The sequence below is a fragment of the Salvia splendens genome, chromosome 19 (assembly GCF_004379255.2).
Source record: "Salvia splendens isolate huo1 chromosome 19, SspV2, whole genome shotgun sequence".
Classification (NCBI taxonomy): Eukaryota; Viridiplantae; Streptophyta; class Magnoliopsida; order Lamiales; family Lamiaceae; genus Salvia; species Salvia splendens.
In genome coordinates, this window is record NC_056050.1 from 13,186,280 (window position 1) to 13,207,846 (window position 21,567).

The window sequence follows — 21,567 nt, forward strand, 5'->3', positions numbered from 1 at the left end:
ACTCAAGAGTTTCCCTAGGACCCGTTTAGCTTCACTGACCCTTAATTGCGTGAAACTCTCTCCCGACGAGGAGTTTACCAGATCCTTCGTTGCTTTGTTCATCCCTTCATAAAAGGTGTGATGTATTTCTATATCCGCCATATGATGGTTCGGACATGCATCCAAAAGACTCATATATTTTGCCCAATAATCACTCAAGGGTTCATCGTACCCTTGCTTCACACTAGTTATCTCTCTCTTCAATGCGCTTGTCTTTGATGACGGGAAGAATTCACCTAAGAAGGCCGACTTGAAATCAGCCCAACTCTCAATGGTATTGGGGGGAGTCGCATGAACCAAGTGTTAGCCTCTCCTTTAAGAACGAATGGAAATGCCTTCAATCTGTAGTCATCCTCGGTCGCCCCTGTGGGCCTTCTTTGTGCCCTACAAATCTTACAGAATTCATGAAGAAATTCGTAAGGGCCTTCATAACTCTTTCCACAGTACGTGGGTAGAATCGCAATAACGTGGGGCTTCACATCACAAGATGTCTGCCCCGGGGTGACTACTATAGCTTGAGGTGGTTCTCCTTCGGTATGTGCATTCAGCGTTCCGATCTCTGGATCATCATCTCCTTGGGCAGCCATTCTCCTTGGGTTACCCTCCAACTGTAGCACATGTTCTGGTATTCCTCCTTCTATGGTGTCTTGCACTTCGTCACTACTCGTGCCCAAATCCGACAATGCAGTCGATAGGCCAGAACGAGTGGTTACGAGTATGGTTTCTCGCTGTAGTATCTTCGGCCTCCAACGGTTAGGAGCCGAACCGCTTCTCATAAACAGAAAGAAAGAGAGAGAGAAAAATTATACACAATATATACGCCAAAGTATCACCCACAATGACAGTTAATAACTCCATTCATCCCCGGCAACGGCGCCATTTGAAAGAGCAGGTTTGCAGGTGTCGTTAAGGCAAGGACGTATCCTACTGATCAGGAAGAAAGTCACAGCGAAGCCTAAACCTGGTATCAATAATTCCTCAACCCACTTCTACTGACTAGTATAATGGATGTAAGGGTCGAATCCCACAGAGATGAATGCGCTTTGGTAATTGTGGTGATATTTTGGAGAGGTTTGGTTAGATACCACGCTTGGGTTGAGGTTCTACCTAACAAGAATCAAAGATGGAACTCTACTGACAAGGGGGTGTGAAAGATGTGTGAACGACAGCTGTGTACGTAAATGCGTGGGAACATGTGTCTGAGAAATGGGTGGACAGTGCTAGGTTACTAATAATGGTTAAACAGAATATCAGAGAATAAGTGGTAGTTGGGTGGATACTATGATAGATCTGCAGGTACAGCTGCAAAAATAGAGGACAAAAGTGAAAAGTAGTTAAAAGTAAGGTGGTCCTAAACTTGGATTTGGACGTCTTCTTCTTCAACAAGAAGGAACCCAGATTAATAAACCCAAATTTATGGGCAAGAATTGCAGATTAACAACTTCACATGAACAGATCTATGATTTAAAAACTCCAAAGCAAAGATTAAACTAACGAAACTGAAATTACGCCTACTGGGCAGCATGCAAGATGGCAGAACGCACGTAAACTGGGCCTTTTCACTTAACCATTTCAGATCTAAAATCTAACAGCTATCTAAACTCATGAACTCAGATCTAACAATTCGGAGAGTGAAAGCATACATTCAACACTTGGAAATCACAGTAGCAACTAGATCTAAGCTATCTAGGCAGAAAGAAACAAAATCAAACAAGAACCGATGCATAAAAACAACTTCATATCAAAGAAACGTTTGGATCGCAACTAAAATTTCACAGTAGATAAATATTGAAAATGCAACAGATCCAACGTAAATAAACTCAGTGTGATTAACTAAGAAAGCAAGTAAAAATTGTTTGGCCACTCCGGGAAGTGGAACTGTTTACAATACGGAACACGTTGACTAGAACGAGAGGATGTGGAACTATGGCGGAATGGTGGAACTCTCAGGTGACCATGGCTGTGGCGAAGAATGAGAATGTGAAGTACGAGCTGAAAGGTTGATCTACCGAGAGAACTACTCTAACTAAGAGTATGAAAAATGATGAACTTCGATGGTGATTTCTCTCCAAGTGGCTCTCTTTTATATGGAGGCCTACCCTTGATTTTTAGGGTATACTCTCTTCACGAATTGACCTTTTTGCCCTTACTTGTGGTTGATCGTCCCAGCAATTCTTCTTCTCCATCTCGAACCTTTTCTGGCACATACTGCTCTGTATGGTAACATTCTGACGCCCTTTTCACCTGAGCTATCTGAGCCTGTCCAACTGACTAGAACCTCTTTTCCTGCACACCTTAGCAACTATTTTGCAGATATATTCTAATTATGCACATAATACTGACCAGTAACCAAGGCCTAAAATTTGACTTATCAGTCACCGCTGCTGTAGATCCAACCGTCGCCACTGGATAGGCGCTGCTGTTTCACCGGGATAGCCTACCGCCGCCACGCCTGCCTGGTCAGCGCAGCTCTCCGTCGCCATCCAGCCGCTGCTGCTGCCACCGCCGCGGCGCTACTGCCTCTGGCCGTCTCTGTTTCACACGTCGGAACGCCGCAAGTTCCATCGCAGCAGCCGTCTTACCTCCGTCGCTACTCTTTTCTCCTAGCGGTAAGTCCTCCCCCCCCAAAACATTCTAATTCTCCTAATCGATTTTGATTTGTTTCTCAGATGATTTCGTCGGTTACAAAACTTCTACACCATTAAAGATTGGAGTTTGAACATACTGTGTTATGTGTTGTGAAACATGAAGCTATGCCTTAAGACGAAACGTAGGAAATTTCAGAATTAGAGGAAATTCTCTTTGATCGGAAGGAAAAATCGATCTCCAAGATGAATGAAAAGAAGTTGCGGAAGCTATGGAGATGCACATACTGGAGATATGTTTAGTGAGAGAACTCAAATCTGCATTTTTCATTAATTCGAATGTAACTAGATGTAATACATATATTCTCTATTCGAATGATCTAGATTATTGTATTAATCTACTTTAACAAACTCTGCAAGGCATGTTTCCTCTTTAAACCGCGCAACACCACGTCGCGCCAAGTACATATGTGGTCCTCCATCTTAGCTTGCTTGTACTCGGCTTCGGCTCGTGTGTGGTTAACAATTGGCTGTTCTTGCACAACACGTGCTTCAATCCTCTTTGTCTCATTCGCGTCTCCAGATTGTGGCTTGAGACCATGATCCACAATTTGATCAACTTGATCATTACGACCATGATTAATCTCAACATTGTAGGAAGCAGCTTGACAAACAGCTTGATCAACTTGGTATGCAGTGGCTTGAACAGTGGTTTGAGCAGAGACTTGGTGTGCTGCGACTTGACTAGTGCCTTTGTCATCACTTCTAACACGCCCCCTCAATCCGAGCGAGGCTAGAGAAACTAATCCCAACCTTTTTCTTAGCTTCACGAAGGATTGAAGACCTAGAGGTTTAGTGAATATATTTGCAATCTGATCCCCGGTTGGAACATGCCTCAACTCAATCTCCATGCTTAGAACCTTGTCACGAACGAAGTGCATATCCAACTCCATATGTTTAGTCCTTGCATGTAAGACTGGATTAGTAGCCAAGGCAATCGCACTCATATTGTCTACCCAAATAACTGGAGTACTCTTCTTCTAAATCCTTAATTCTACAAGCATTAAGGTCAACCAAGTCACCTCTGACGCCGCTTGAGCCAAACTCCTATATTCAGCTTCAGTGCTTTACCTTGTAACTACAGTCTGCTTCTTGACACACCAGGATATCAGATTCCTTCCATGATAAGCACACACCCCTGAAGTTGACCTTCTATCATTAAGGTCAGTCGCCCAGTCAGAATCAGAAAAGGCTGTAATATCTCCATTTGATTTTCTAATTTGAATTCCATAGTCAAGTGCCCCTGATAGATATCTCAAGATCCTTTTTACTGCCCTCCAATGTGTATCCAGTGGATTAGCCATGAATTGGCTCACTTTATTCACAGCAAAGTTAATGTCTGGCCGGGTAATAGCTGCATACTGTAAATCACCTACTATGCTTCTGTAAAGTCTTGAATTTGATATGGGTTCACCATTGTTTTTGCTGAGTTCAGAGGTGGACATCATAGGGGTTGGACACCCCTTTGCTCCAGTCATATTAGCTTTCTTTGAAAGATCTTTGATGTAGTTAGACGGACAAAGAAGAAGTCCATTATCACTTGTCTTAACCACTTCATCACCTAGAAATAGGCTCACATCCCCAAGATCTTTCAAAGAAAAAGAGTTGTTTAACTGAGAAATAACCTGTTGAATGAATGAAGGATAATTTCCAGTAATAAGCATATCATCAACATAGATCAATAGGTATATAATTTCTGCTCCCTTTTGTCTGAAAAACATAGAGACATCAGTCTTTGACTGAGTGAACCCCAGAGTCAGCAATACTGAGTGCATTATCATAGATCAATAGGTATATAATTTGAGCTTGCAAACCAAATGAGGTCCACCTTGCTCAAATCCCAAAGGTTGCTTCATATAAATATCTTCTCTCAACTCACCATTCAAGAATCCATTATTCACATCAAGATGAGTAACACTCCAACCAAGTGAAACTGCTAGACCGAGAATGAGTCTAATTGTGGTAGGTTTTACAACTGGACCAAAAGTTTCATTGAAATCAAACCCAGGTTGTTGAGAAAAACCTTGAGCAACCAACCTGGCTTTGTGTCTAGCCACAGCACCAGATAAATGAAATTTTAGTTTAAAAACCCAGGTGCAGCCTATAAGATTCTTGCCTGGTGGAAGTGATGTTAAAATCCAAGTTTTAATTTTTAGGAGAGCAATAAATTCATCCAGCATAGCATTCTTCCAGGTAGGAATGAGTAAAGCTTCAACAACAGATTTAGGTAGATAGGACGGAGATATGGTAATGGTGAAGAGTTTAGGTCTGAAGATCCCAGATTTGGATCTCGTGGTCATGGAGTGAGTAGGCTGAATTGGTGCATCTAGAGATGTAGGTGCATTTGATCATGGGAAAGCAAGATAGGTTGAGAATGATCAAAAGCTGAGTCAGAGGGATGCTGAGAAGGACTATGTGGTGATGATGGAGGAGAAGGAACTGAGTTAGTGAAAGGCAGTTGATGAGTTATGGAAACAGACTAGAAAGGAAAATGTGAAGTATGATGACATGGGGGACGAGACTCAGTAGGGTTTGACTTATTTTAAGAAGGTTGTTGAAAAGGAAAGATAGACTCATCAAAGACAATGTCTCTAGTGACTATGACTTTCCCATCAGGTAAGAGAGCTTTATACACCTTATGTGAAGGAGTATACCTGATAAGTCGTATTCTAGGCCTTGGTTACTGGTCAGTATGATGCGCATAATTGAATTATATCTGCAAAACAGTTGCTTAAGTGTGCAGGTTGAGTGTTCTAGCCAGTAGGCAAGGCTTCAGATACTTCAGCTGAAAAGGGCGTCAGAACGATTACATACTGACCAGGATGCATGCAGAAATGGCTTGAGATGGAGAAGAAGGATAGATGGGACTGATTCGACCGCAATTAAGGGTAAAGAAGTCATCTCGCCACGAGGTTTTACCCTAAAATCAAGGGTAAGCCTCCCTATAAAAGGAAGCCACTTGGAGAGAGGAGGGGGAGTTAGTTAGAGATCATCATCCACTCTTAGGTAGAATTCTCTCGGTAGTTCAGTCTTTCAAGCCCAGTCCAAAGTCTCATTCCTCGCCACAGCCATGATTACCTGAGTTCCAGAAGTTCACCGGATGTTCCAAATGTTCTCATTCCAGCCAATGTTCTCATTCCAAATGTTCTCTCGGTAGTTCAGTCTTTCAAGCCCAGTCCAAAGTCTCATTCCTCGCCACAGCCATGATTACCTGAGTTCCAGAAGTTCACCGGATGTTCCAAATGTTCTCATTCCAGCCAGTGTGATCGTAGTTTAGCTATTCCATCGCCCGGAGTGGCAAATAATCTTTAATCGCTTTCGTAGTTTATTTTCACTTGTTTTTCTTACGTTAGATCGGTGAACTTTTCTCTATTTTCTGATTTGAAATATTTTAGTTGTGATCCAAGCCTTATTTTGCTATGAATTTGCTTTTGATGTTTTCTTATTTTTGACTTCCTTTCTTCTTGCCTAGATAACTCAGTTTCAGCTGCATCAGTAATTTTCAAGTGTCACAATCATGTTTTCATTCCTGATTGGTAGATCTGAGTTATAAGTGTAGTTAACTTTTAGATTTTGATTCTGAAATGGTTAAGTGTGGAAATCTAGTTAACGCGAGTTCGCCACCTTGCATGTCACCCAGTAAGCATGATTTACAGTTTCACTAGTGTAGTCTCTGGATTTGATGTTTAAATCGGTGGATCTGAGTTGTGGTTTGTTAAATCTGAAGTTGTTCATAGAGTCTGGATTTCATTTGATTTTCGATCATGTTGTTTGGAGAAGATGATGTCCACATCCTAGTTTGGGACCACTTTTACTTTTTGGGTTACTTTATGCTTTTTAGCTGGTACCTTACAGATCTGTCAGCCCAGCCACTACAACTACCACTTATTCTCTGATTTTCTATTTAGTCTTTTACAGAAACCCAGCACTTTTCGAATATTTCCCGTTGTACCATGTCCACGTACACCGTTGTAGACCAAACACCCGTTACACCTCCCAGCCAGTAGGATAACCTCTTTAATTCTCGCCTAGGTATAAACTCAACCAGAGCGTGGTAGCTAATCAAACCCTCCAGAATATCACCACAATTTCCAAGGCATCTCTGTGGGATTCGACCCTTGCCTCCACTATACTAGCCAGTAAAAATGGAGTTGAGGAATTATTGATACCAGGTTCAGGATTAGCCGGGATTTCCATACTGATCAGTAGGATATACCCTTGCCTTAACGACACCTGCAAACCTGCTCTTTCAAATGGCACCATTGCCGGGGATGGAAGGCGTTATTCACTGTTATTGTGTGATACTCTGGTGTACATATTGTGGATAATTTTTCTCTTTCTTTTTATTTCAGTTTATGAGAAGCAGTGCGACTCCTGACCAGTGGAGACCGAAGATACTTCATCGAGGCTTTATACTCGTAACCACTCGATCCGGCCTGTCAACAGCTTTGTCCGATTTAGGTTCAAGCAGTGACGAGGAGCAAGACACCATAGAAGGGCCGATACCAGAAGAGATACCACTATTGGAAGGTAACCCGAAGGAGATGGCTGCCAACGTAGATGATGATCCACAAATCGGGACGCTGAACGCACATATCGATGGAGAACCACCTCAAGCCATAGTTGTGACCCCAGGGCAAACTTCCTGCGATGTGAAGCCTCATATGATCGCAATACTTCCTACATACTGCGGGAAGAGTTACAAAGGGCCGTATGAGTTCCTTCATTAGTTTTGTAAAATTTGTAGGGCACGGAGAAGGCCAGCAGGAGCGACTGAAGATTATTATAGACTGAAGGCTTTGTCGTTCGTACTGAAGGGGGAGGCTAACACCTGGTTCATGCGCCTGCCTCCCGACTCCATTGAGAGTTGGGCCGATTTCAAGTCGGTATTCCTAGGCGAGTTTTTCCCGTCATCCAAGACAAGCGCGCTGAAGAGGTAAATAACTAGTGTAAAGCAAGGGTACGATGACCCTTGAGCGATTATTGGCTGAGGTATATGGGCCTTTTAGATGCATGTCCCAATCATCGCATGGCGGACATTGAGATACATCATACCTTCTATGAGGGGATGAACATAACAACCAAGGACCTGGCCAATTCGTCATCGGGAGGAAGCTTTACGCAGTTACGGGTCAGGGAAGCGAAGAGGGTCCTAAGGAAGCTACTGAATGCGAAGGAGTATGACCATTCAAGGGATGGATACAACCGAGAGAGGGTTGCAAGTGCCTCATCTGCTGACCAGGAGCAGAAACTTGAACAGAAGATGGATTTGAAGATGGAAGAGCTGAAGAAGTCACTTCTGAGTGCAATTGAGAAAAACACTCCACCACCCTCTCTAACTGGAAGCCACAAGGGTGCAGAGCAGGGGAATCAAGGGGTTCCATACGATCAGTCAAACGACTTGGTAAGTATGGAGCAGGCTAATGCTGCCGGGTATTTTAACTCAAATGGGAATTGGATCCAGGGGAGACAACGGGACGCACCATGGAGAGATCATGATAAAGTTCCTTGTGAAGGAATCCTTCCATGTGCCCAAGAAATACCCAAAGTGGTGTTTGATTGTAATTTTTTTAGTTTTTATAGAAGAGGATAAAGAGCCTAGCCTCAAAAACTAGACCAAAATAGATTTGGATGGAGAGAAAAGGGATGAAAAGAACGTGTAATGAAGGAGGAATCCTCTTTGAGGACCTAAGACCTCCCACAAGAAAATGTAGGCAACCCTAGGCTAATTTACCCAAAGCAAACACTCCATTGGCTCCACATTCATGACTACACAACCATAAATGCATACCTATACTTGATCTAGTCTAATGAACATAAATCAAGCAACCTACAAGTAGGAATTTAGATAAAAACCTCACAAAGGAGATGCTCTCAAAGGAGTCTTCAAATTTAACATTCATCAAAGTCTCCTCATAAAAAGCCTAGACATGGGTATTTATACTAGAGTGAAAAAAAGAAGCAAAATAAAACAATTCTTGGTCAAAAAATCACATTCCGGGTAAAACGCCCGACCGGGCATTTCCCTAGGCTCATTTCGCCCGACCGGGCGAAGTTTCTGGACAAAAATTGTTCTCTCGACATAAACGCCCGACCGGGCGTTTTGCATAAGGAAAAACGCCCGCCCGCGCATTTTGTTCTGCATTGCGCGGCTCATCCGGGCTCCGATTGAGGCATGCAAGATACTCACGCGAAGCTCTCTCGAAGAAGAACACAATGGTGGCCTTTGAAGATCGTTTGGACGTAATTTCAATAGGTAGATTTCCCTTGGAATCCCGCTGCAGCTGAAACGTTTGGTGCACGCCTCCCATGATCGTATCATCCTCTCCTTCTTGGAAAGGATTTGTCCTCAAATCCGAGTGTTCTCCTTTCCTATCATCCTCGGGAGGCCATCGAGAATTGTAGGATCCTTGAAGTGTCTTCGGTCTCATCCTTGGACCCCAATCAATCCACGGCTCACGTCGTCTGAGTGACACTTGATTCCTGGCATGCGTGGTCATATCATCCTCCTCTCCTTGAAAAGGATTTGTCCTCAAATCCCCCCCGCGCGTACCTACAAGAGTGAACATGAACCAATCAAGTATCATGGTACGATAAAAAGGATTAAGACCACCACAACATCCAAAAGATGGTATCACACCAATAAGGTGGGTATAATCATGCACAAAACCAAAAGGCAATCTAACATACTCATGCTTCATCAAATTCAAGACCAAGTCACAAGAAGTATGAGAACATAAATTCATGAATTCTTTCATGTCCAAAGCACAACCATATGAAGAAAAGTCTTTAGCAAGGTTTGCATAAATTATGACCACTCCATTGATAGGGTTAATTGATGTGTAATAGAAAACAAGCATAAGCCAATTCATCACATTCTCAATTCCCTTGACGTGGATGATTCTAACATGTATAGCAACATGATCAAATAAGCCACTCTCATTCAAGAATACAGAACATCTATTCCTCTTACCAATCGACAAATGTAGGTTTTTATGCAAATAGACATTCTCAAAAGATAACATGTGACCAAGGATATTAGAACACTTCAAATAGTGATCACCATAACAAAATATATCAAGCTCATCAAGATATTCTTCATGCCAATACTCAAATAATTTCAAAATATCGGCACTAGATGTGGGTGCACATAAGCCTATACATTCTTTAACAATGAAATCCCAAACAAGACCATTAGAAACAAAGTCTTTAATAAAAAGACCATAAAACATCTCAATTACGTTGAAAGGCTTGATTGACATGCAATAAAAGCAACTAACATGCCAAAACACACATGCCCCAAGCACTTTGTTTCTATTTGGCTCAATCATCCCTACACTATCTATGCCCAAATTCTTGAATATCTTTACAAAAGATTTGGCATTCCCATTAGGGCTAAAGGTACACAAGAAAGGGTCTTCATATTGTGCATAGTTGAATATCACTAAGAAAAGCCTACGCACAAAATCTCTAACCTCAAGATCATACAAGGGAAGACCATCAATAATCATTAGCACATCATTCTTGCTCAAATAAGGAATACTCATCCACAAATTGACAAACTCTTGTCCAACACATAAAGTAGGTTCATGACAATTCACACCAAGCTTGCAAGAAGATATGTCAATCAATAAACCAATTTTATCAAAAATGATTTCACTCAATTTCCCCAACAATCTCAAAGCATGAGCACAAATATGAGAACGATACATTGTTATGCCATTAATCACAACACAATCTACATGAGACATGTGAGTGGAAAAATCTTTCACAAAACGACCATAAAACACTCCAATCCCATTGAAGGGTTTAACCATTTTACAATGAAAACAAAGCAAACACCAAGTTCTAAACTTATCCACAATTTCACTCCTCGTGGTTCTACTATTCTCATCCTCATACTTATGAAGCTCAAAGTTACCAACAAATGAAAGCTTAGGCATCTTGGCACGAAAGGAAGTCACTCCAACATTCAAGGTAGATTTCACAAGAGAGTATTCATGTCTATCAATGCGAGTATTTAACCCAAAAGGATCAACATGTGAGGCAAAAATAGATTTAGCATCCAAAGATTCAAGCTCATGAGCCCACTTTTTACACAAATCATCATTAACAAATCTATCAACACAAAGAGACTTCTCTAATGTAATCACACTCAATGAATCATCACAAGTAGATAAAGATAGTGCACTTGAACCTTGGGCAAGGAGTTTATCCACTTGCCCTCGTTCCTCTTGATCCTTTTCCGGAGGCATAGTTTCCAAGCCATGTGCAACTTGATACTTCACTTCCATGTCTTCAACTTTACTCACTACAAAGTCATCAACACAAGAAGACATACAAGTAGTGTTAGTGGGTAAAAACTTATTTTCCTCACCAAGGGCAAGAGGCAAAGGTTCATTTGGTGCCCACCCAAGGTTGGCCTTAGAATCTAACAAACACACTTTACTCACTTGTGCTTGTGGTTTTTCTCTCATTTGATATTTTTCCTTTCTCTCACCCCAACCACTCTGTCTTGACTTTTGCACCTCACACTCTTGTCTTTTATCACGCTCTCTTGACTTTTTAGACGCACTTTCCCTCTCAAGCCTTTTTCTCTCTCTCGGTTCTCTCTTCTATCACTTAGGATTAAAATCGATGAAGATGAGGCATCCGGACACAAATCATGAGGCACCTTCGGGGTATGGAAAGAAGAGGATGTGCCCTTACAATTTAATGAGGTGAATGTTTGGTTTATGTCCCCACCACCATGTCGATCAAAAGGACCAATCCGTACACTACATGGAACTTCTCTTTCAATTTCCATCTCAATCCCTGGAATTCTACAAAACTCTCCCTTTTTGCTTCTACGAGGAGGCTCTTCATAAAGCCTTGAGACTCGTTCCCTTCTAATCCCTCTATCAATTACATTATCATGCCCCCTTGACACATAATCACCTCTACCATGCCTCTCTCGACTATATCCTCCATAGCACTTATAATCTTGATGAGGTCTTTCTTCATGTTCCAACTCTTGCTCTCCTTGACCCCAATTATCACAAGCTATCCTCCTTTCACTCCTCAATGAGTTAAGTTGCCAATCACGGACCTTAGTGTAAACATCCATAAAGGTGTACCTACATAAATAACAAACAATACACTAGGAGCTAGTCCAAGTGTGGTTAGCAAAAACACAACTCACCCACACAAGAAGAGGAGATTTTACTAAGAGCTCACTTCCCAATTGGTAATCCCACCCCCAATTCTCTCACCAATGTCACTCGAAACAAGGCTTAGAATATAGTGAGGGCTAGGTTCACTCACTCTCAATATCCAACTTCCTAAATGCAAGTGCTAAGACAAATCAATCAAGGTATACACATAGGCAATATAACCAAGTAAAGTCAATCAAGCATGTGAAAGTAAGGTTCAATGCCAAGGAAGCTAACAAACAAACTTAGTTGAGCTGAAAATTTATGTAACTCTTGGCTGATCTTTAGGAATTTTTTTGATATGGCTACCCAACCCCAAAATTGATGAAACTTGGTAGATAACAAGATTAAAGGGTTTAGAATGAGGTAAAAATATCCCCAATATAGCAGGTTTTCGAGAAGACCCTCTATTTTACGTTTTCCCCAAATCTGTCAAACTAGGGCACAAAACAGGGCAGCAACTTCACACATTAATTTGACCTATCAAATAATGGAATTTTTGGCTGAGATTTTTCAGGTAAATAGTTAATATATCAAGGTTCATGAACACCAAAAATCAGCTCAATCCTACAACAATTGACCAATAAACAAGCAAAGGCTAAAACAAAAGAAATAAGGAAAAACAAGGAAAAGGAAATTTCATAGAGGTTTAAAATCAAACACTTGGTAGGCACCTAGGCTCTAGATACCAAATGATAAAGTTCCTTGTGAAGGAATCCTTCCATGTGCCCAACCCAATGTAATTTTTTTAGTTTTTATAGAAGAGGATAAAGAGCCTAGCCTCAAAAACTAGACTAAAATAGATTTGGATGGAGGGAAAAGAGATGAAAAGAACGTGTAATGAAGGAGGAATCCTCTTTGAGGACCTAGGACCTCCCACAAGAAAATGTAGGCAACCCTAGGCTACTTTCACCCAAAGCAAACACTCCATTGGCTCCACATTCATGACTACACAACCATAAATGCATACCTATACTTGATCTAGTCTAATGAACATAAATCAAGCAACCTACAAGTAGGAATTTAGATAAAAACCTCACAAAGGAGATGCTCTCAAAGGAGTCTTCAAATTTAACATTCATCAAAGTCTCCTCATAAAAACCCTAGACATGGTTATTTATACTAGAGTGAAAAAAAGAAGCAAAATAAAACAATTCTTGGTCAAAAAATCACATTCCGGGTAAAACGCCCGACCGGGCATTTCCCTAGGCTCATTTCGCCCGACCGGGAGAAGTTTCTGGACAAAAATTGTTCACTCCACATAAACGCCCGACCGGGCGTTTTGCATAAGGAAAAACGCCGGCCCGCGCATTTTGTTCTGCATTGCGCGGCTCATCCGGGCTCCGATTGAGGCATGCAAGATACTCACGCGAAGCTCTCTCGAAGAAGAACACAATGGTGGCCTTTGAAGATCGTTTGGACGTAATTTCAATAGGTAGATTGCCCTTGGAATCCCGCTGCAGCTGAAACGTTTGGTGCACGCCTCCCATGATCGTATCATCCTCTCCTTCTTGGAAAGGATTTATCCTCAAATCCGAGTGTTCTCCTTTCCTATCATCCTCGGGAGGCCATCGAGAATTGTAGGATCCTTGAAGTGTCTTCGGTCTCATCCTTGGACCCCAATCAATCCACGGCTCACATCGTCTGAGTGACACTTGATTCCTGGCATGCGTGGTCATATCATCCTCCTCTCCTTGAAAAGGATTTGTCCTCAAATCCCCCCCGCGCGTACCTACAAGAGTGAACATGAACCAATCAAGTATCATGGTACGATAAAAAGGATTAAGACCACCACAACATCCAAAAGATGGTATCACACCAATAAGGTGGGTATAATCATGCACAAAACCAAAAGGCAATCTAACATATTCATGCTTCATCAAATTCAAGACCAAGTCACAAGAAGTATGAGAACATAAATTCATGAATTCTTTCATGTCCAAAGCACAACCATATGAAGAAAAGTCTTTAGCAAGGTTTGCATAAATTATGACCACTCCATTGATAGGGTTAATTGATGTGTAATAGAAACCAAGCATAAGCCAATTCATCACATTCTCAATTCCCTTGACGTGGATGATTCTAACATGTATAGCAACATGATCAAATAAGCCACTCTCATTCAAGAATACAGAACATCTATTCCTCTTACCAATCGACAAATGTAGGTTTTTATGCAAATAGACATTCTCAAAAGATAACATGTGACCAAGGATATTAGAACACTTCAAATAGCGATCACCATAACAAAATATATCAAGCTCATCAAGATATCCTTCATGCCAATACTCAAATAATTTCAAAATATCGGCACTAGATGTGGGTGCACATAAGCCTATACATTCTTTAACAATGAAATCTCAAACAAGACCATTAGAAACAAAGTCTTTAATAAAAAGACCATAAAACATCTCAATTACGTTGAAAGGCTTGATTGACATGCAATAAAAGCAACTAACATGCCAAAACACACATGCCCCAAGCACTTTGTTTCTATTTGGCTCAATCATCCCTACACTATCTATGCCCAAATTCTTGAATATCTTTACAAAAGATTTGGCATTCCCATTAGGGCTAAAGGTACACAAGAAAGGGTCTTCATATTGTGCACACTACTAGAAAAATTGCTTCTCACTACATTTTTTTTATCACACTTTATAAAAAGTGCCAGCATAGATGTACTATCTACACACTAGTTTTTCACTGCACTTTATAATATATTGTTACTGCACTTCAACATAAAAAGTGCCATCATAGATGTACTATCTACACACTACCTCTTACTACAGGTACCCGGTGCTGCACTTTATCAAGTGCCATTATAGATGAAGTGTCAGCACAGTAATTTTCTAGTGACAATTTTAAGTGTCATTACAAGCCAATTTTTTAGTAGTGGCATAGTTGAATATCACTAAGAAAAGCCTACGCACAAAATCTCTAACCTCAAGATCATACAAGGGAAGACCATCAATAATCATTAGCACATCATTGCGCGGCTTTCTTCAAACGATCATAACTTCCTCATCCGGGCTCCGATTGAGGCATGCAAGATACTCACGCGAAGCTCTCTCTCGAAGAACACAATGGTGGCCTTTGAAGATCGTTTGGACGTAATTTCAATAGGTAGATTGCCCTTGGAATCCCGCTACAGCTGAAACGTTTGGTGCACGCCTCCCGTGATCGTATCATCCTCTCCTTCTTGGAAAGGATTTGTCCTCAAATCCGAGTGTTCTCCTTTCCTATCATCCTCGGGAGGCCATCGAGAATTGTAGGATCCTTGAAGTGTCTTCGGTCTCATCCTTGGACCCCAATCAATCCACGGCTCACGTCGTCTGAGTGACACTTGATTCCTGGCATGCGTGGTCATATCACATACTAAACTACATACATGATACACAAAATACACACGACCCGCATTATACAAAGCATAACCAATACAGAAAATATACATACTACTAGTAATTACACACATAGTACAAAGTATAAACACATCATACACAAAATACAAGCATTATAACCACATTTACGCACAACAAAAAATACACACTTCAAATATTGTAGATAATACACAAAATAAATACACACTTTACACAAACTATAAACACAATACACACAATATTGCACATAATATACAACATGTACATTACGCACTATGTACACAAAATACGCACACTCAATACACAAAATACGCAAAGCGTAGAAAAAATACCTACAATACTCCCAATATGCACATGTTGCACATGCTGCTCTACATTCACTGCAAACGAAATAAGCAAGCATATAAAACACACATATACCACACACTATAAGCACGTTATACACAAAATACAAGCAATGCACCCACAATCACACCACATAATACATAAAAATTATAAACACACACTGCATGTACTAATCACAAAACAAATGAACTATATATACTATACGCAAAACAAACTAACTAAATACAATATACACAAAACACATTCACTATACAAAAAGTATACACGCAATAAACAAACTATGCACAAATTATACATTATACACAAAATATACATGTACAAAAAATAAACACACAGCTCTCACCATAAACACATTATACATATACGCACACTTTACATACTAATATACACACACAATACACAAAATACAAGTATTACACCCTCACAACACAAAATACACACATCAAAACAAACGGGCTAAATAAACTGTACTCAAAATACACACATGGCACACCGTATAAACACAATGTACACATATAGAAAATACACACATAGCACACATATACCACACACTATAAGCACGTTATACACAAAATACAAGCACTGCATCCACGTATACACAAAATACAAGCATTGAACATACAATCACATCACACAATACATAAAAATTATAAACACAGTGCATGTACTAATCACAAAACAAACGAACTATATACACTATACACAAAACAAACTAACTAAATACAATATACACAAAACACATTCACTATACCAAAAGTATACACGCAATATACACACTATGCACAAATTACATATTACACACAAAATATACATGTACAAAAAATAAACACACAACTCTCACCATAAACACATTATACATATACGCACACTTTACATACTAATCTACACACACAATACACAAAATACAAGTATTACACCCACACAACACAAAATACACATATTAAAACAAACGGGCTAAATAAACTATACTCAAAATACACAGTGGCACACCGTATAAACACAATGTACACATATAGAAAATACACACATGGCACACACCTTAAACAAATTATGCACAAAATACAAGCATAACATCTACATGTACACATCACAAAATACATACACTATGCATACTAAACTACATACATGATACACAAAATACACACGACCCACATTATACAAAGCATAACCAATACAAAAAATATACATAGTACTATAAATTACACACATAGCACAAAGTATAAACATGCAATATACACACTATGCACAAATTACACATTACACACAAAATATACATGTACAAAAAATAAACACCGAACTCACAACATAAACACATTATACATATACACATTGTACGCAATATACACTGTACATAAAACCTACGCACACCATACACAAAATACAAGTATTATGCCCATAGAAAAACACAACACAAAATACACACATCAAACAAACGGGCTAAATATACCTATGGCACACCGTATAAACACAATGTACACTTCCAAAAAATACACACATAGCACACACCATAAACAAATTATGCACAAAATATAAGCATTGCATCTACATATACACCTGACAAAATACACACACTACGCATACTAATATACACACATTATACACAAAATACACAAACTACACACATTATACAAAGCATAACCAATATCGAAAATAAAAATAGTACTACACTACATACATGCATTATAACCACATTTACACACAACACAAAATACACACAACACACACAATATTGCACATAATATACAACATACACATTACGAACTATATACACAAAATACAGACACTCAATTCACAAAATACGCAAAGCATACAAAAAAAACCTACAATACTTATACACACATTGCACATACACCTCACACTATAAGCACATTATACAAAAAATACAATCACTGCACCCACGTATACACTACACAAAATACAAGCATTGTATATACAAACACATCCCATAATACATACAAAAATATAAACATACACGACACGTACTAATCACAAAACAAACGAACTATATACACTATACACAAAACAAACTAACTAAATAAAATATACACAAAACACATTCACTACACAAAAAGTATACACGCAATATACACACGATGCACAAATTACACATTGCACACAAAATATACATGTAAAAAAAATAAACACAGAGATCGCACCATAAACACATTATAGATATACACACACTGTACATACTAATATACACACACTATACACAAAATACAAGTATTACACCCACACAACACAAAATACACACATCATAACAAACGGGCTAAATATACTATACACAAAATACAAGCATTATTACCACATTTACACACTTCAAATATTGTAGATAATACACAAAATAAATACACAATTTACACAAACTATATACACAATACACACAATATTGCACATAATATACAACGTGTACATTACGCACTATGTACACAAAATACGCACACTCAATGCACAAAATACGCAAAGCGTACAAAAAATACCTACAATACTCCCAATACACACACATTGCACATGCTGCTCTACACTCACTGTAAACAAAATAAACAAGCATATAAAACACACATATACCACACATTATAAGCACGTTATACACAAAATACAAGCAATGCACCCACGTATACACAAAATACAAGCACTGCACCCACAATCACATCACATAATACATAAAAATTATAAACACACTGTCACGACCGCACTTCCTAAGGATAGGAAGCACGGGGAGTCACGACTAATGGGGGAATTAAGAAGCGGGGAAGAAGGGGGAAAACAATCGAGACAATGCAACTTAACGATCAAAAGAGGAAATTTCATTATCAAATCAAAGTTTCAAATCCCGAAGGTACATAACGTGAATGACATGGTTTGACAATTCCAAGGAAATAGAAGAAATTCTTAAAACGTAGAGTAGCGGAAGCAATTGAGAGTTAGCTACTACTATGTATGAAGACACAATAGTAACCAGAACGTTATTGATTACAATTCTTGGCTCATTGCTCAACATCCTCCGCCTCCCGACCTCGCTCAACCTGCACATAGGGAAAACATATGCAGGGGCTGAGTACTTGATGCACCCAGTGAACTCATGCCCGAAATACATTTATCATTTAAGTTATGTCAAGCCATCATAGAGTGAAACTCGGATTTTACTTTAAAAAGACCGAGAGACACCAAAATCATTCCTTTAAAAGTGTCAGCGCTGACAATCATCATCCCCCATCATTTACCATATCTGAGCTATCATGTGAAACGAGAATGTGGCCACAAACTCGATCACTGGACCGGCCGACCTAGGGGACGGCTCACGATCCCTATCAGTGCACTAGTCCGAGTAGGGACTCACTCCCTAGTCAGACCCGAATTCGTTAACTATAAAAGTCTAGTAGGATATTATCCCAGTAGACAATCAGATGGGCAATTCAAAACATAAAAACGGCATGACATACTATTTTAAACCACCCTTATTTCACTATAAACATATCATTTCAAAATAAAAGAATTTAAGTAATAAAGCCCACCTCGAAAGCTTAAAATTTTCCTTAAGCAGCTTCTCGTTCCGACTTTAGCGGCCGTGCGAACCACCTTTTCGGAAAATACATAAAGTTCACATCAATCTCGGTAACGAAGACATTTTAGAATGCATGCACTCCAATTAAGATCTTTTAATTCATTTTCTCGGTTTTCGTGTATTTTCGATTATTCGGCGGCAGCCCAAGGCGTCGCGTGCGACGCCGGTCGGCCGCTTACGCTCGTTCTTTCCTTCGTTGGCTCCTCGTATTTTCCATGTCGTCGAAAAAAATTCCCAAAAAATTATTTAAGCGTATAATTAAATTATCGCAATTATTTATCGTTGAAAGTATATTATTCCGGACTTGGTGTAAGATTTATTCATCCTTCAAAAATTATTCCGGGAATCATTTAAAAGCCAAGACTTAATTATTCCCCACCTCATTTCTCCAAATTAATTGGTGAGGCCCAATTACTAATTATATACCCACCTTATATCTCCAAAACAAAACAAATGAGCCCAACTTATCAAAAACAAACAAAAGAGGCCCAATCCTCATTCTCTCTCTCATTCTTTTCCTCCTTCACTTCCTCTCTCTTCGACATCTCCCTCCCTCCTTCTTCTTCTTTTTTTTTTTAAACGCCGCCGGAAATTGATTCCCCAGCCACCGCCGATCGTTGCCGGGAGGTGCTGCTGCCCGTCGGAAGATGCTGTCGCCCGTCAGGAGCTGCTGCCGTCCGCCGCTTGCTGGAGTCGCCGGCCACCGCTGCTGCCCGCCGCGTCTGACCGCCCGCCGTCGCAGGGAGGTCCAGCCGCCGGGAAGAGCTGCTGCCGGAGTCGCCGGACAGCGCAGCTGTTGTCGCCGGACAGCATAGCTGCTGTCGCGCCGTCGTCCCTCCCCGTCGAGCCGCTGCCGTCGCTTCCTCCTCCCCGAAACCACTCCGAACCCGCCCGGAAACACTCCGAAAAGACCCGCAAGGTGTATTTCTATTACCAAGTTACGTTCTTTGGACTTTCGATTGCATCCGGCGTGTTCGATTAATTTAAATTGTTGGATTGTTTGATTTATGTTGATTGTTGAATTTTCTTGTGGGAGATTCATGTGTGATGATATGCAATGTATACAATGATCCAAAAAGAAGGGATTATACCTTCCAATAGGTTGGTCTTGGTGGTGAATGAACAAGAATGGTGAAGAATGAACTCCTCCTCCTCTTGTTTTCTCTCGGCTCTCTCTCGGTTCTCTCACTCTCTCTCTTTTTTTTGTGTAGTATAATGTGAGGAGTTAGAGAAGAGTATAAATTGAGAAGTGGTGGTGACTCTTGGTTTGTGGGCATTGATGGTGGAAGATAGAAGGTGAAGGAGTTGGAGAAGATGAAATGTGGAAAGTCTCCATGGGTGGAGGGGGGAGGAATCGGCCATATGTGTGAGGAAGAAGACAAACATTTTTGGGCTTGTTCCCAATTGTTTGGAAAGAAGAATTGGACTCCCAAATTAAATTAATTGATTTGGGCTCATTAAGTTGCAAGCCCAATTTGTATAATTATTTAGTTGGTCATGGCCCCAAGCCATTTAAAAGAAACATTTGGACTCTACTTTTAATTTGAGAAGCCCAAGATAAAACCGTACTTTATTTTCTCGCATTTTTTTCGATAATTAAAAATTCACGGAGCTTTAATTAATTTCGTTATCTTGTCTCCAACAAAGATTAAAATCGCCAAACGCAACAATTTATATTTGGTGTTGTTCCAAATATAAATTCCTCAACCGTTCCTCGATTTATGCGCGCCAAGCACTAAAACCCATCTCAACATCTCATTCATTAATTGCCTCGTAGCAGCTTGGTGTTGTTCCACGTACTATAAAAAGTCCGGGTGTTACACACACACTGCATGTACTAATCATAAAACAAACGTATTATATATACTATACGCAAAACAAACGAACTATATATACTATACGCAAAACAAACTAACTAAATACAATATACACAAAACACATTCACTATACAAAAAGTATACACGCAATAAACAAACTATGCACAAATTATACATTACACACACACTATGCACAAATTACACATTACACACAAAATATACGTGTACAGCTCTCACCATAAACACAATATACATATACGCACACTGTAATCTACATACACTATACAAGTATTACACCCACACAACACAAAATACACCCATCAAAACAAACGGGGTAAGTAAACTATACACAAAATACACACATGGCACACCGTATAAACATAATGTACACATATAGAAAATACACACATAGCACACACCTAAAACAAATTATGCACAAAATATAAGCATTGCATATACATATACACATCACAAAATACACATACTACACTACACACATTATACAAAAAATACATACGACGCACATTATATAAAGTATAACCAATAAATAAAATAAACATAGTATTATAAATTACAAACATAGCACAA

General features: G+C 39.8%; 2 long non-coding RNA genes across 2 annotated transcripts; one reads left to right on the top strand and one right to left on the bottom strand.

Moving 5' to 3' along the window:
• Nucleotides 1-18,403: 18,403 nt before the first annotated feature.
• Nucleotides 18,404-20,361, bottom strand: LOC121779344. The gene is made up of 3 exons (XR_006045787.1): nt 20,254-20,361; nt 19,113-19,176; nt 18,404-18,623 (listed from the first exon to the last, which is right to left on the bottom strand). It is a non-coding gene; the product is annotated as an uncharacterized LOC121779344 (long non-coding RNA).
• LOC121779345 lies at nt 19,698-20,838 on the top strand. Its single transcript, XR_006045788.1, has 2 exons — nt 19,698-20,081; nt 20,374-20,838. It is a non-coding gene; the product is annotated as an uncharacterized LOC121779345 (long non-coding RNA).
• Nucleotides 20,839-21,567: the final 729 nt, after the last annotated feature.